Genomic DNA, 16551 nt, shown 5'->3' on the forward strand with positions numbered 1-16551 from the left:
AGGGTGGGGGGTTGTCTCGAGTTTACCTAAAGATGGAGCTCGAAAGCCCAATGGCACAGACGTAAGAGGAAAGAGCACTTGCCATTTTGGAAGAGGGGAACAACCAGTCCATCCACAGAAGCTGCTGGAGAAGCACAGTGCAGTAAGCCTTACCCAACGCCTTCACAATCCCTTTCCACCATGAGAGGGAATACCGAGCCATCCCCTAACCAAATGGAGAATAAGGGAAGACAATCACAGAGCAGGCTACCCATGTTGGTGGGTACGACTTGGGGAAAAAGAGGGGTCCTAAACAAGAGAAGGCAAAGGAAGCTCTTCCCAGCAGCTCCTGCAGCAGCCGATGAAGCCCTGCAGGGGAGGCATTTAAACCCACCAGGGTCTGCAGGCAGGAGCAAGCTACAGGTTTCTCAGTCACAGTAGACACAGACCTGGAACAAGATTCCTTGTGTGTGATAATGGTAATATTGAAAGATGAGCTTTTTTTTTTTTTTTTTTTTTTTTTTTTTTTTTGAGTCATTCATCAGTTTGTATGCAAGTTGTCAGTTGTTTGAAGGTTTTGACAAAAGTTACCACACAAAAATCTGTGTTCTTCATTGAATCTCTGACTGTAGCAGTACAGATGTGCCAGACTCACTTTTTTCATTTATTAGAACTTTATATCTAATTTGACAAACTAGAGGAAAGTCCTAGATGTAACTGCACATTCATTAATTTTCTTGCATTCTTCTAAACATCTCTACCTCCAGTTCAAAGTACTAACTATTGTAAAACTTAAAGGGAGAATTATTTATTGTCCTTTAAGATACCCACTCAGACCTTGCTTCTGTCTTCACATAAACTCAAACCCAGGCCACTTCCCTGCTCTTCAATATGCCCTGGAGAGACCTCCAGATCTTCTGTCCAGGGCATTAAAGACACATCATTTTCCAGAATGAATTATATATTCTCCAATTTTAAATCCCAGCAATTAGCTGGAATATAACCAGGGAATGAAAAAGGTTTTTAAAACAGGTCCGTGTCTTACCTTTTTTAAGGCTCCTACTTGAGGATCGGTGGCATGTAGGTTTGTGGCCTTCCGAGGGGGAATTGTGGAGCATTAAAGGCCAGACCCTGCTCCTCGTGCGGAGGGGAACAGCAGGCTGGCATTGACAGGGTTGACGCTGTGGGGACACATCTCCTGACCACATCCTCTGAAGGAGCCACCGTCCTTGGCAAACACTGTCCCCAGGCAGGAGTCAGGGCCTGCTCAGAGCTGCTGGCAGAGCAGCTCTTGGGAGGGCTCCCTGACCCACTTCAGTCAGAACAATCTAGGTTAGCCCAAACAGTTTAAATAGTAAGACCTGGATTCATCGGCCTCACCTCCCTGTAAAGTCAATGGAGAAGGAAAACATTTCTGTAGGGCAATTCAGGCTCCTGAGATCCTGTTTTCCCCTTGACCTGCGGAGCCTGGAGCAGCTGTGCTCCTCAGTTAGGCAGCTCAGCTAGGGATAAACCCAACATGCACAGGTGTGGGGCTTTGCCAGGCTATCAGGAAAGTCACTGGATGAGCTATGCAGACAGCTGAACCCAGTTCGGAGGTGCTAGAAACTTCAGTGTGCACTGGAAAGCAGTTGTGAACAGCTGGAAGCAGGAACAGCTTCATCCAGCACAGCTGTGGTGGGAAGGGCACGGGCACGGGCACAGGCACAGGCATACAGTCTTCCACAAATGCCGAAGCAAGAAGGGGCAGTGTGGGGCATTGAGCTTGGTGGCCGTGGTGAACAGGGAGAAAGCAGAGCTGAGTGGAGTGAAGGGTGTCTGCTATGGTCCCTGGAGAAAGTAGAGTGGTAGCAGCTCCCTGGGGCTGCTTGGATTTGGCAGGAGGCATGTGAGCTGCTGCGAGGTGCAGTGACATTCTCAGGGAGAGCAAAAGATGCCTTTCATCAGAGCCAGTGATCTGTTGCTCACAGCTGAATCACTCCACCAGGCCTAGGGAAACTGCCTGCATGGAAGAAAATAAGGAGCTAGCGGTTAAGCAGGCTTTCCATCAAACTCACATGCCTAGTGCTTGGAAACACTTCTGAAGAGGCAAATCCCAGCAAGCAAGTCCAGCCTTCCCCTTCTCTGCTTTCTCTCCTCTCAGCTGCAGGTGTCTTGGCCTTTCAGGTCCCCTCATGGGTACAGCTACCAGTGAGCACCACCTCCAGAGGCCTGGGAGGGCACCAACTTTAACACGTGTGAGCAACTGTTTGCAGAGCTCCTCGCCTGTAAAATGGGACCATGTGAAGCATGCCAGCAGCCAGCAGAGAGCCTTCCCATGCCTGGTGCGGCTGCTGCTGATCACCATGCGTGCTGGGGTCAGGGTGCTCAGGGAGTGGGCCCCAGGGTGCCCAGGCTCAGCTGGTTGGTTTGGTCTGCATGCAAGTGGTTGGTGAAGTGCTGAGGGTTGCTTCAAGGAGGACCTTAGGAGAGAAGATAGCGTGGCATTGCCATTGACAGACCTCTCCACACAGCAAGGTACTACAGAGGAAGTGGATTTCAGCTCTAGAGTCAGACTTCTAGGTGTCTAAATGCAGGTGTCCACAAGTGTACTAGGATCCTAGGCACCCATTAGAGTCAGTGGAGCCTTGAGAAGTATTCAGCTCATCCCAGGGTAGATATGTATGTTTGATCAACTAAACTGCAGCCTTCAGTCCACCAGCTGGCTCTGCTTTCTCCATGAGAGTCACTTGATCACAATGTGCTCCCAGCTGGAGGGGATGTCCAGAGGTTGTCTAATCCAGCAGGTCACCCAGGGCCTTGTCCAGTTGACTTTCAAGTATCTCCAAGGATGCAGATCTACAACCTCTCTAGGCAGCTACTGTTTATAATAACATCTTAGAAACATAAGAAAAGGCATCTAGTGCCAATGAGGTGGCAGATCCAGCTCAGGACATACAGCAGACCCCTGCCCAACTGGAGAGGCAGATAGAGGCCAGGCATGATGCCCTAGGGCATTTCAGCTATCACCATGTCCCTATGTTAATGTGACTGAATGCTACCGCAGGTGTCCAAATACAGAGCTGATCTCATCTGTGAAGTGAGAGGCTGTTAGAAGAGGGCCTAGTGATAGAAGTAAGCAATCCTACCGACACTGGCCTTCTTCAGGTCCTCCTACGCCTGCCAGACTTTCACTGGATAACTCCACTGAGTTCAGTACTTAGTTTTGCCAAGCAAGAGCTCTGTGAACCCAGCACGACTATGACTCACAAAATCAGATAGTAACAATAAAAAAAGAATAAAATAATTACAGACTCATAAAAATCAAGATGCATTCTCTACCTTGTGTTCCAGCTACCTGCTTATTATCCCAGACCAAGCAGGGATTAAAGACAGCCAAAATGCCTACAGCCCTGAAATTACCATGCTGTTGACAGCTAATGATCTGTGCTGCTTCCCCCAACTTGAGATTTGAGACCTCTTTGCTATTATGTTATACAGTTCTGGTAAACATTGTTTTGCTAGGAAAGGGCCAGGATGTTTTCAAACCTCAACAGAAGCGGAACTAACTACATTTCAAAATGGTTCACGAGACCATGTAAAAAGCTTTGCTGATGATGTCAGTCCAAGTCTACGCTCAAGTGCAGGTATCTGTGACTGATACGGTATTCTCACATGGTTATGTAGGCCAGTAGGAGAGGCAAATGCTTCTCTCGGCTCTCAAAAATGGGACAATCAGCTGAAATCAGTGGGAATTGTGCTAAACTACCACAGTGCAGTGCTGGAAAGTTATGGATATGGCAGAAATCTGTAATGTATTTATTGTGAGGAAGCTGAAGACACAACCCTAATACTACTTGACATTCTTTTATAAAAGTACATCATTACTGGTTTTTCCACAGGCCTGTTATACAAATAGAGTACTAAAAAGATCATGTGAGGAGCATCCAGATCCTTTAGGACCCCTGGCAGCGAAGCTATTTAGCCTAACTTTTAACAGTACTGCATAACTAAAGAGCCAAAGGAATACCTGGTGTTAAAGAGTAAGTCCACTAATTTCAGTAAAAATACAGCACCAACTCCAGGCCTCAAAATTAACACACAATATTTTTTTAGTCAACTGGAGGCAGAAAATGAGCCTTTTATATAGCTTTTAGGAAGAAGAACCATTCAGGTTCCAGCTTTCCAAAGCTATTTACTCTCAGACAAAAGGCAGGCCTTAAAAATGTTAGTCCAAAAAACAGCAGCAAACTGAAGAGGGAATTTAGAATGGACGTATTTGGGCAAACTTCATTGCCAAATGACTTGTGCTCTAGGTACAATATTCTGGCCCTGAAACTAAAACTGAAGGAGATTTTATTACAAATGCAGCTGCATTTATAATTAGACAGTGAAAAGTAGTAGGAAAAAATAGCATAGGAACAATTTTGTATGGGGACTGCATGACCTAATAGCTGCTTTTCAACTCTAATACCAATGATTTTGTGCTCTAGTTTCCTTCATCAGCTCACTGGGAACTGTTTTTAAACTAGGAAACTGGGAACATACAGATTTTATTTGAGAATCACAGAAAAATGGCACAGATAACAAGAAAATGGTGGAGATTTTACTCTTACCTACACTGGCTCTGCACTGTTTAAACTTGACTGATGCAGTAGTGTTCCTGTTTTGCTACTGCTAGAAGGGAGAGAGGAATCAGACCCCCTATGACATTTCCAGAGAGCAAGTTATACACGAAACTTGTAGAAGTGGCAGTTCTTCATGTTTCCATAGCAACCCAAGCTGCAGTTGTCAGTAATTAAAATTAACTGCATAGTTTTATTAGAATGCCATGAGTTGCCTTCTTAGATGATGGAGACAAAGCAAAAGCCACAATATCTGCAGGAATAATACATTTCCATATGCAGCTCAGCTATTCCTCCAGCAGCATTCAGCCACATTGTTTCCAAGTCCTTGCCACTTACATCACATTTCTGCTTCAGTCTTGAACCATAGTAGTAAATGGTATCTAGAAGACTTTAAACTGACTCCCACAGCGAGCCCAGAGTTTTGAAGACAGGTCCTGCTGCCAGCACACAGCTTCAGCTGCCCCAGGTACAGCTTCCTACTTCCACAGCCTGCTGCTCATTGGGCAGGAGATGAACCCTCCCCAATCACATCCAGTGGAGGAAAGGTGAGAAAAAATACTATTTCTCCCAACCAGGTTCACTCAGAGCCTATCAGCCACAGGAGGTTTCAAACTGCAGGCCCAGAGGTAATCTTGCTGGCAGAAGGCACATCCTGGAAGTCCTAAAAGCTGCACAGAAAACACAGTGAGGCAGTCTTGCTGACACCAGTGAACTGTAATAATCAATGCAATCTTCTCTCTTGCAAGTCACATAGGAACATGTCCCTTCTTCCTAGACCCTTGCTATTCCCTTCCTGAGTCTTTATCCAGCAAGGCAAACTTCAGTGCAAAGCAAAGACCTCAACAGCCTCTAGACCCCACCTTGGCAGTAGTATCCGCTTTGATTATTTGCACCACCACAGTAGCTAGAGAGGGATGAAGCTGCAAACGCAATGGAGACATTTCCTCCAAACACGTGGGGTAGGGGTGCAGGCTGCTTAAAGTGGTGCTAAGGTCCAGGGAGAAGAAGTTACAGCTCTCTCACTTCCCCCACACACCCCAAGGAATCTTGCCCCCAGAAAAAACTCCAGGGCAAAGCTTTCCATACAGAATATATCTACATCCTAAATATAGACAACAGGGGAGCAAGGTCCGGCATTAAATCCCTGACTATCTGGCATTGCTTAACTGCCGGCTCATTTCTGGCTCCGTTCTGGACCTTTCGCACTAGCTGTCTGCAAAACAAAGTTTGGGCAAGTAGCTTGAAAATAGCTCATTGCAGGACTTTTCCCAGATGTCACTATTAGAGGGATCAGATTGGGCTGCACCACGTCTGGCTCCCTCTGCAGTTCTCCAACACTATCCCAGGAGGCTTTGCAGCCTCACATGCCCTCATGCTAAACATCAGCAAAACATACCGCCGGGATCACGTGAAAGAACACCACTGTGGTGGACTACAGCACTAGGCTCATTTTACTTCAGGCAAGGGGAACTGAAATAACACAGAAAAAAACATGTTTTCTAGGGCCAAAGGCCTCCTCATGGGGCCCAGTGGAGACCCAGAGCCAAACACTATTTAGTCTGGATGCGGCCAGTCAGCTCCAGAGGGAGCAGAACAGACACAAACCAGTCTGTACTCCTTGGCCTCACGCTCAAAGATCAGCCTTTGGCTCTCTTTAATTTAGTAGTATGGATGTATCCATAGAGAGTACCCAAAAACAGTTCTGGTTCCAAAAACCTCTTAAGCTTAATAGAAAAGTAAATTATTTTGCCTCTCAGAGACAGATTATATTTTCCAATTGGCTAAGCATAAATTGAAATTCATCTCTTAGGATTATAGTCTACCAGCAGTTAACATGGCCAGAAAAACAGGTTCTCATTAGTTGCTTTTTACTTCTTAGAAAAGGCAAAATAAAGTGTTGCATTAACAAAAAATATTTTCCTAATATCTACCCTGGAAATATAGCTGGTAAAAGCAAAAGAAGCATCAATGTTTCATTGCAGCAAATCAAATAAGGCAGGAAAATTGTAACACTGATATGTTATATCTTTAGAAGGAACGAGAACTCAAGAGAATAAATGTACACACATACATATATGTGTATGTATCATAAACTCAGTAACAGAATCAGAACTCCTGACTGCAGAGAAGCATATATAGCTGTTTTGTTGTAGAGGTAGCAGTCATGATTAACATGTAATACCTCCTACCAAAAATATCTTTGTCAAAACTATATTTTCTGAGATAAAATCTCAGAGGTGGCTCCTAAGGAAACTACTGACTTCAATGAGAAAAGGTTCAACTGAACATTTTTTTAAATCAAGTTTAACACAGTTTGAAATAACATTTTGTTTTGTTTTTAATTTTGAAAATCATCTTTCATTTTCTGTTTGCTCATTTCCTCTTATTTAGAAAACAGAATCCCATGAATTTTTGCTCTTCCTGATTTTTCCCACAGATTTCACCAAAAGCAGCCCCTCAAAATATGACTTCAGTGATTGTTCACAGAACACTCAGCAAGTGCCCACGATCTAGTTTCACACTGAAACAAAACCCTGGTACAGGCACAAACCACATTTTCCAGGAATGTCTGTACAAGCAACTTTACACAGTGATGAACGTTCAGGAAACGTGTATAAGAAGGCTCATGACACTTTGGAAGCAAAGTTGCATTTAGGAGTCTCCACAACAATTTCTCACAGCTCATTGTGCTACGCTACCAATAGTCAAAAGCCTACTGTGACTGGGGATATTTTTCAAAACGAGCTGTATTGCTCGGGTGGTGCTGTTCTGCCGGTGCTGGCTGCTTCCTCTCCCTCCTGCTTGAAACTCGATAAGATCACGGTGGGAAATGGAGCATGAGATATATAAACAATGGTGTTACTCGATGAGAAACGCACACAGGAATAGAGGAAATCCTATGTTTCCTTATAAAGATAACTTTGAAAATAAGGTTTCAAGCAAACCTGCAGGTCCCAGTCACCAGGGCAGCCCAACATTAGCCAGACACAAGCCTTAATGTGTGTGTGTGTGTGTGTGTGTGTGATGGAGGGGCATTTAAGCATCTCAACAAGAAAGAAGTATTGAGGAAGTGCCAAAGCAGAAATCCACATTCAAACCTTGGGTGCAAAGGACCTAATGTTGATGAGCATTAAACTAAGGTTGCTACCTGCTGGTGCAGACCACCCAGGAATGCCAAACCCCCTGGACTTTGAGGCATCTCCTGGCCCACACAGCATCTTGCTGCTTCACTGCAGAATGGCACCCGCTGTACACATAGGGCAAACGTTTGAGAAAACAGGGACCCACTGGGGTGGCTGAACACCCACTTTGCACGCATGTGGATTTCCAAAGCCCCCGAGAGGGTGGCAGCCTCCAACAGCCAGGCGACTCCGCTGCGTGTGCCCATGGGGAGCACGCAGCACATGCACTGCACTGCGGGGATTTGCCACAAGAACGGGGCAGGCTGAACAGCCAAAACCTACACAAACACAGCAACTCCTCGAAATCGACCTAGACAAGATCTCCAGATGGGGAAAGAGGGTGTATCCAGGAAAAAAAGACAAGACAGATTTGTCAGCACCTCTATCCCCATTTCATCTGGGCTATGAGGTCATCAGGACAGCTTTTAAAATAAAGCACACGTGCAAGTGTTTTGTTTGAAACCCTACGCACCATGTGAGCAGCTACTCAGTTCTTCCAAAGCAAGCTGTCTGGAAAGAAGCCTAGCTCTCTCTTCATAGGAGCCAAAGGGTTTTTAAGGGACATACTCCAGGGACTTTGCACACGTATCACAGAAATCCTGCCATTTCATGGGTTTTTTTGCTTATTATTATTACTATCATTCACTCTTCATAAGAGGCACAGCCTCCCGAGCTGCTGGAAGACAAAGCCACAACAAGGAGTGAAGGAAGTGTGTGACACAGGCTGCTCTCCCCGGCTGTCCGCACTACAGTGCAGGGTCACAAGACAGGGATACACACACTGAATAGCTGTTGAATGAGTCAACCTTTAAAGTGATTATGAAGAGGTGTGGAGGGAACAGCTTAGACACAGAAATCCAGGTCTTGATTCAATTACCTATGCACGAGTGCTTGGCGCATTAGGACATGAGGGCATGTGAACCGAGCCAGGTGATCTGTTAGGCGAGACAAATCTCATCTCAGGCAATCTTAGGCTTAATGTTACAGATTTCAACAGAACAGAGTGGGATTCAGATTCAAACACCTCCGTGCAGGTACCCGCATGCCCAACACGCTTCTCTCTCCCATGGGAGAGTTAATGCATTGGAGAGCCAGGCATCGCGTGCCACTTTTCTCTGAACAGAGAAGATTCAACAAGAGCCCCCAGAGATCCCTCAGCAATGGAAAACTCGCCCTCTCTTCAAAGCATGATGGGAGAAGGAAGGAGAGGAGATACCAGCTATCGACACCGTCGCTCAGAAAGCCCAGCACTGTGAATACCTTCTCCCTCATCCTGTGCAGCATGATTCTCTTGGAGGCAGCAAGCGTGAACAGGACTGGCAGAGGCAGCCAAGCATGCTGAAACTCTGGCAACATAACAGCACTCTCTGTTGTAGGCAGAGAGAGTTAATGGCAAAAACACTTTAAAAAACAGGCATGGCTTCCGAATCTCAGTGTCTGCTCTGAAGGAGTTAAACCTGGGCTCTGTGTCTCTCTGACCTGTCAATAGTGATAAAATTGCCTCCTTTTCTCTCGCGTTTTCTATACACTGCTACACAGTGGGATTCCAAGTTGCAGATGCGGCTTCTCTAGGGCTTTATACATTTTGTCACGGCTGGCTGAGTTTTTCAGCTCATCCTTTTACCTTCATTAAATTTGAATAAAAGAGGGCCTATTAAAAAATGTAAAGGACCCATTTTTCAAAATCAGCCAAAGTCTTCAATTTTTCAGGGTTAAAGCACTGTTTCTTCCATTTGGTTCAATCCCAACTGCAAAGGAAAAGAAGAAATCCTGTTGCAGAATAACTGAGGACATAAATACATTAGAGCCAAACAACACAGCTCAACATAACTGCCTACCCAACTAGTCAAGCTAGGTTCCCCATGATTAACAGCAGGAGGAAGACTTCTCCACACAGCAATTCAGACCACAAGCAAAACTAGCATGCTCTAGAGCACCTTCTGGAGACCTTCTTCTGCCCTGGCATCATAGGAGTCTAAAGAGCCTCAGATTCAGTCAGCTTCAGTCTTCCTTCAGTCAGCTGTGTAAAAACCCCCTTAGGTGCACTAAACTTTTTCCCAGCTGGGATCAGTTTTTGAAAGAGCACAGCCAGATTTTCAGGTACTCAGGCACTGGGGTCAAAGTCATCAAATAAAAAAAATTTCCATCAGGTCCAACTGGAAATTAAGTGTTCCACAAGTAAATACCTATTTTCAAGATGGACCTTGTCTCTCAGGCTTTGATGTCACTTAGGCTATTTTTAAAATGTTACCAAGATATAAGAGCCCTATTTTGAAAAGAGCTCAGCACAGGGGCACAGATACTGACTGTTGCAAAGCGTTATTGCTCTATTAATGTCAGTGAGGCAATGACACTTGACTTGGGCAGCCAGTCAGGAAGTACACAAAAGCCCGAGCTTTCCTGGGGCTTGAGACACTTATTTAGGTGCTTGAAGTGACAGCTTAGGTTTCTGGAGAAGGTGACCATGAAGCACAGACAAGCAGACAGCAGTAGGGGACTTTGCAACATCTCTAAACTTGAAAAGAGTGTTGCCAATAAACTTAGCTGATGCATTTGAACTTCAGGCTTCTAAAAAGCCCACTTCCACCAGGTTTATTAATGCCTTTCACCACAAGTGAAAATACGAAGAGAGTGTGAGTGTAAGATGTCAAACTAGTCAACGCAATGTTTTTAAACTCAGTAACAGCCACCAGAACAGCTGCTTTGTCTAATATTTTACTTCAAGCAGAGAACAGTATAGCAGCGCTCTTGTCTTGGCATATCATGTAATATAGCAAAAGTCTTCAACAGCCTTTAAGCAATTTTTTTCTGTGAAGCACTCAAAGTAAAATGATCAAAGAGCAGGAAAACATATGATACCTGCTCCCTATAGCTGGTGGAAACTTGAAGTTGATTCCTGTTGTCATTGGCTTCTGCTCATTTCCTAATCCAGCCCAGAAAAACAAGTTTCTCTAAGAGCTCTTAGGACATGGAATCAATTTAGGTGCTTCAGCCCTAAAATCAGATCAGCAGCTGACCATCCCTGAATCAAAGTGAATATTCCTCACTACTGGAAACGTCAGCCAATGCTGTAAGACTCGCCTGGCATTTAAAGTGTTCTCTTTGTCTGAGCCCTTTGCATATATTTTAATTCTCACAGCATAATACTACAGTCAATATTTTTTTGCTAAGTTGCCTTTTTAAGGCAGAGAAATGGAGACAGGAAAGCAAAATAGCTTCCCCAAGCCCATAGGGACAGTTGGGGCCAGACTTACCCCACCTACATCAGGGACTAGTTGCCTTTTTTAACAGGTGAAGAGAAACAGAGAGCTCCAGAGCATGATTCAGCTCTCCCAAGACGTGGACCGCCTCAGGAAGTGTCCATCTCTTTCCATTGCTATACAGACAGCCAAAAGTGGGCAAGGTGCTTAACCAAAGAGCTTGATCTTGGGATCCTTGGAGAACTCTGGCAGAACTGGACACAGCCTGGAGTGGCCTTTAAAAGGCCATGTTATTCAGCTGGACTGTTCATTTTGCTTTTTGTGACCGTTAAATTGGAAGCCGATAGTAAAATATTCCATTCCAAATGCTGAGGGTTTGTTATTCATAGGTTTTCATTCATCTCATAGAAACTCTAACTACCCTGCACACCTTGATGAGCTCAAGCGGATACACTTTAGGCAGATCATGCCTCCTGCTCCCCTTCACTAATGTATTCTTTGTGCATAAAAAAATTGTCCTTGCTAGTAGTAATGAGCTCAGAAGCTACTCTTCCTCTTGTGTCATCAGGGAATACTTTCCTTTAGTTTTGATATGAAAGCTGAATAATGGAGTAATATTTGTAAAGTATTGTGTTAGGTTCTATCTAATGAAGGGCACTGTCAAACAATCTTTTTAAATCAAAAAGACAAATGGCAGACTTTTCCTGAGCCCTAAACTCTCTGTAATACCTCTGGTGGGCTCTTACTGTGGGCTGCAAACTGGAAATAGGTTTCCAAAACTATGGGAAAAGAAAAGAAAGAAAAAAAAGTTATAAAATTTCTCCCTATTTGCAGGAAAATTAGAGTTTAGATCTTCCAGCTGCCACTAATTCACTTCTAACAAAGACATGATCAATTATTGCTATAAACAAAGAACATTCCAAAACAATTGTAGCTGAGGCAATAAAACCACCCATTAGAACAGACACATTGGATAGACTCCAGTCAGCCTCATTTCAGTGACTAATTCAGGCAACGCTCCACTGCAATTTTGGGCATCTGGCCTAGGAGAGGAGGGGGAAGAGGACAATTCAGGCAGCCTGATACACTTCTCTGAAGTCAGGGGCAGAGAGGCAGGTGCCTCTGGAGAGGTGCAGAGGGAGAGCAGGCAGCCCACAGCAGGACCTCTCTCTCCTCTGAGTGAGTGCTCCATGGAGCAGAGGGAAAGGTCCTGCTGTGCCACAGCCCTGCAGTAAGCCCTCACCCAGGAAATGGAGAGCCCTGGGTGGAGGCCATGCAGTGCTCAGCCCAAACGGGACCGAGCCCCAGCTTGCCTTCTCTAGGCTGGGGATGGGAGACTGAGGACCTTGGTCCGCCTTCCCTTGTAGAGCACACACAGGCTGGATCTCAAAACGGTACGTTACTCACTCTAAACTAAACAGGGCCAGAGCATGGGCCTCAATATCATCCCACCGTTAAATTCTTGCTGTATTTTCCCTGGCACAGTTTTGGTTCCAGGCAACTAGCGCTTTCTCAGACAATACCTGGGTATGGCTTGCGGTTAGCATGGGCCATGGCTGGCTGCAGCCACCGTGTTTTGAAGAGTAAGGGAATTTGGCTGTTTGGGTGCAAGCTGTGCTGTGCCGGTTGTCCTCAACACAAGAGAATGGCCCCTGGCCCATTTATTTATCCATTCAGATGCCACACCTGAAGTAGAGTCTAGCATGCCTGGCTCTCTTCCTCCCAGCAGAGTGCCCAACCACAAGGCTAGAGTCAGATGTCTCCTAATCTGCTCCTCATTTAAACTCATGATACTTGACTGTGTGGCTACACAGTGGCTCAGTTTTGTCAGGAGCAGCGGCAAGTGCAGTTACGCAGGATACTCTGTGGCCTAGAAGTTAGGACAGCTCTAAAGTATAGGAGATGTAGATACAATATCACACAGCCTAGTCACAACTTAAGTCCCTGGAGGAATGCTTCAACCACAGGACTGTATTAGGACAGGTAGCTATCACCATCCTAAATCACATCCCAATTACGTGATCACATCTAACCATTCAGGCTTCTTCGGGGGTAGTTCAGACAGCTTTCCACGCAGCCCTGAACCACAACAACATTTTAGGTGACCCTTATCTTGGGAATGGGCACACCTATAAACCTCTGAGCAAATAAAATTAGTCACCCAAGAAGCCTCTAGGCTGAGCACAGAGATGTGCTCAGAGATGAACAGGTTTGTCCGAGGCTTGGATGGGGTTCAGAGTGACTGGATTTCTGCCAAGAAAACAGGAGGAGCTCTTCCTTAGATGCTACTCAATATAGAGTTAAAGCCAAATATTATTGTTAAATGCAGAGCTGCCATACAGGTCTCTGATGCTGACCAACAATAGACAGCAATGAAAAAGTGTAAGAAATGCAGAATTATGCAGTGTTTATTCAGTCCCAGTTCCTCCTGGCTGCTAGCAATCAGCAGTTCGGAGGCTTCCTGAGTCAGGACATGCGCCTGACTTGTGCTTTGTCCACACAATTGACCATATCTTCTAGGTCCTCTTTGATTTGTACCCCCACAATATCCTCTCATGAGCTATGTGATTTAATCATGTGCTATATATAAAAAGCTCTTCCTTTTGCTTGTTTAAAATCTCCTGCTGATAATACCTTAAATTTTGATATCTGTATTACGAAAAATAGTAAATAATTATTATTCCTCTGCTTATCTGAGATCACCCCTCAGGCATCTCTTTTGAATATTGAAAGTCCCAATATATTTAGTGTTTCCGGCTATAGAAGCTGCTTCATATTGCTGATTAACACTCTTCTCTGCAACTTTTCATGTTCCACTGTATCTTTTTCAAAATGGAGCAACTAAGCTGTATGCAATATTCAAGATGCTGGCACCCCATAGATTCATAAAGTGGAATGGTTGTCATCTGTTCCTTTCTTATTATATAAGCTATAATAATCCATCTCAGAGATGGATTTTTGAGATGGCCGCTTTATCAAGAATTCCTGCACAGAATTCACCAAACAGAAGCCATATCACTTTTGAGAAGATTAGTTTGTTTAACGCCAGGATTTACTCTGTAAAAATAAATACCTTCTTGTTCCATGGATCTCCTTCCTGGATGCGTTCCAGGTTGCAGCTGCTGACTTCAGAGACAAAAACAAACGTCAGCCGTGTGGCTGGGTACTCCTGCAGGTCCAAGACAGATGGCATTCGTCTCTGCTGGCAGCTCACCAGCAGTCCCAGCCCAGCCTGAGGTCCAGCCTCACCAGGGCTCCTGCAAATCCAAGCTGAGCAGCAAACTCAACATGAACTCCTGAGTGCTGCAGCTCAAATTCAAGCCATGAGGGACGAGGGCCCGCAGAAGCTAGACTGAATCTATCAGTGGCTGTTGTGAGCTTATCTTTTCTCTGTTCAGTGGGGGCACTGCACACTCAAGCCACGTGTATCCTTCACGTGCACTCATGGGCAGAAACCATGCAGGACATAGGTCACGCTATGCTCAAATTGGCTGCTAGGCTGGCACTTCAAATGGTAACAAAAACATAGCGAGCGGAAACTTCTCAAGCTTCACACAAAGCCTGTTCGACTTCACAGAAAGTCTCTCTTGCATTGAGGGCAACTAGTGCTTGAGAACCAACTGCAAAATTGATACCCAGAGGCCAAGCCAACACACTTGCAGAGACCAGCTGCAGACAGCCGGCTGCATGGGCACCAGCCAGGGTACATGGTTGCCGTGAGCAAAGGGAAACCACCCCAGCTCCCCAGACAGGCCAGGTTAAATTTTCGGGGCTGGCAGTTGAAAGGTGAGGAAGGAGGAAGCTCTCTTTATAAATGAGTATATATGATCCAAGAGCTTCTGAAACCCCTTAAGCACTGAGTATCTCAACAATCTTTTCTGAGGATAGGCCTACCTTTGGAAACACTATTTATTTCTCTCATAGCTGGATCTTGGATAAATGCTGATTATATTGGCCTAGATTGATTGCTTCTTGCTTTTTTGCCCTGCCCACCAGCTAGCTTCAGACACAGATTCAACTCTGCCCATTCCCAAAGGGCATCAGTATTTCAGGTCCAACTAGAACAAGTCAAAGTTTGTGGAGGTTGTTTTTTACTAAGCAGACTATTTTTAAAAAATTATACTTGGAGAAGTACCTGATCTGTGAAAGTCAAATTAATCCAAGACCCAAACCCTAGCTGGCAGTGTCCTTTTGGGAAAAAAGGATAAATCAACAGAACCTTTCAGTTCAGATGCCATTTACTAAAATGCAACATTCACATTGTCTGCAAATAGCAGCCAGCTGAAACTTGTTAGAAGATTAAGTTTCAATTACAGCTGACATTTCCAAAACACTGTGTGCAAGAAAAGCCATTCATATCCCCAAACCCAGACAGCCATCTCACATCTCCTGTTTCTGGGCATCAGCTGTTCAAAGGGTCATTGCTGGCAAAAGCTACTGAAGAAATATAGTCACTGACATTTCTGTGCTCCCGCAATCATGGGGCTCATCAACACCAGAGTCAAATAGAGAGAGCAATCACACAGCATTGCCAGCAGCTTGCAGAATCCTGTGATATTAAGAACGCAATGATGCTAGTGTGATTTCAAGGCAGATATTTGTATCATACGGGCAAGAGAGTGACATTTGCATTCCTCACCCTTACTTACTGTAGAAGAAAGGGGGAAAGGGAAAGGAAGAAGGGATGAGCAGGGAGCTCCCCCACAGCTAATAATAATTTGAGGAAGGAGGGTCTGTCTGGATGTCTGGTGTTACTCTTTCATCTGCCACAGACTCCCTCCAAGTCCTGGGCAAGTCACTTAGGGCCAAATCTAGCACAGGACTGAAGGAAGTCTGATGCAGGGACAAATGAGCTAGTTCTTGTTCTTTTGAACTTCCCAGGCTTTTGTCAGCAGAGTCCACTACCAGTCTGCATCGGTATTGAGAGAGTCCTCAAAGGCGGGTTTCACTTCCAGGGCAACTTCTCCAAAGGCAGAGCAGCAGGAGCTGTTGCCTTTAAGGCTACTCTCACTTGTAAGTCTCAGCGACTTGATGGAGAGACAAAAAAGGCTGTGCACCTCAAATGGAGACATCAGGCTGGTGAACTGAGAGGCTGGAGTCTGTAACAGTACTCTGCACCCAGACGCATGGCAGATGGGCTGTGAGTACCACTGCCCTCTAATTCCCCCCCTGCCCCATCTCCTGCCGAGTGGTCAGGAAATGTCAGTCTGGAGAAATACCTGGGTGGGTTTTACAGCTCATGGCCACCCTGCCAGCACATGCCACTAGTTAGCTGAAAGCATATTTGGATACACCCATATCGGCTGCAGTGCAGACAGGCCTTTGAATTGCACACCGTGTAGCTGGGATCAGTTTTTGATTATAGCCAATGTAGCCCGTAGCCTCTGGTACAGGGGGGTCTTGGCCTGTTACTGGGGCTGCCAGATGCTACCAAAATATCCATTTCAAATAACACTGATTATAAGAACATTTCTGTCATGTGTCCCAGGGTGCGTTCTGAATATTTCTTGTATGGCTGCAATAAATTCAGCCATATGAATTCCAATGAATGCAGCCTTCAAATGAATGTGGCCATATGAGTCT

At 45.2% G+C, this 16551-nt stretch overlaps 1 long non-coding RNA gene across 1 annotated transcript in view; it reads right to left on the reverse strand.

Moving 5' to 3' along the window:
• LOC135327808 (uncharacterized) overlaps window positions 1-14313 on the reverse strand; it is a 106949-nt gene extending 92636 nt beyond the window's left edge. Inside the window, exon 1 of the long non-coding RNA XR_010388187.1 lies at window positions 14042-14313. This is a non-coding gene — a long non-coding RNA (uncharacterized LOC135327808). The remainder of the gene's footprint in view (window positions 1-14041) is intronic.
• Between the last annotated feature and the right edge of the window lie 2238 nt (window positions 14314-16551).

This window comes from Dromaius novaehollandiae, chromosome 3 (assembly GCF_036370855.1).
Source record: "Dromaius novaehollandiae isolate bDroNov1 chromosome 3, bDroNov1.hap1, whole genome shotgun sequence".
Taxonomy (NCBI): domain Eukaryota; kingdom Metazoa; phylum Chordata; class Aves; order Casuariiformes; family Dromaiidae; genus Dromaius; species Dromaius novaehollandiae.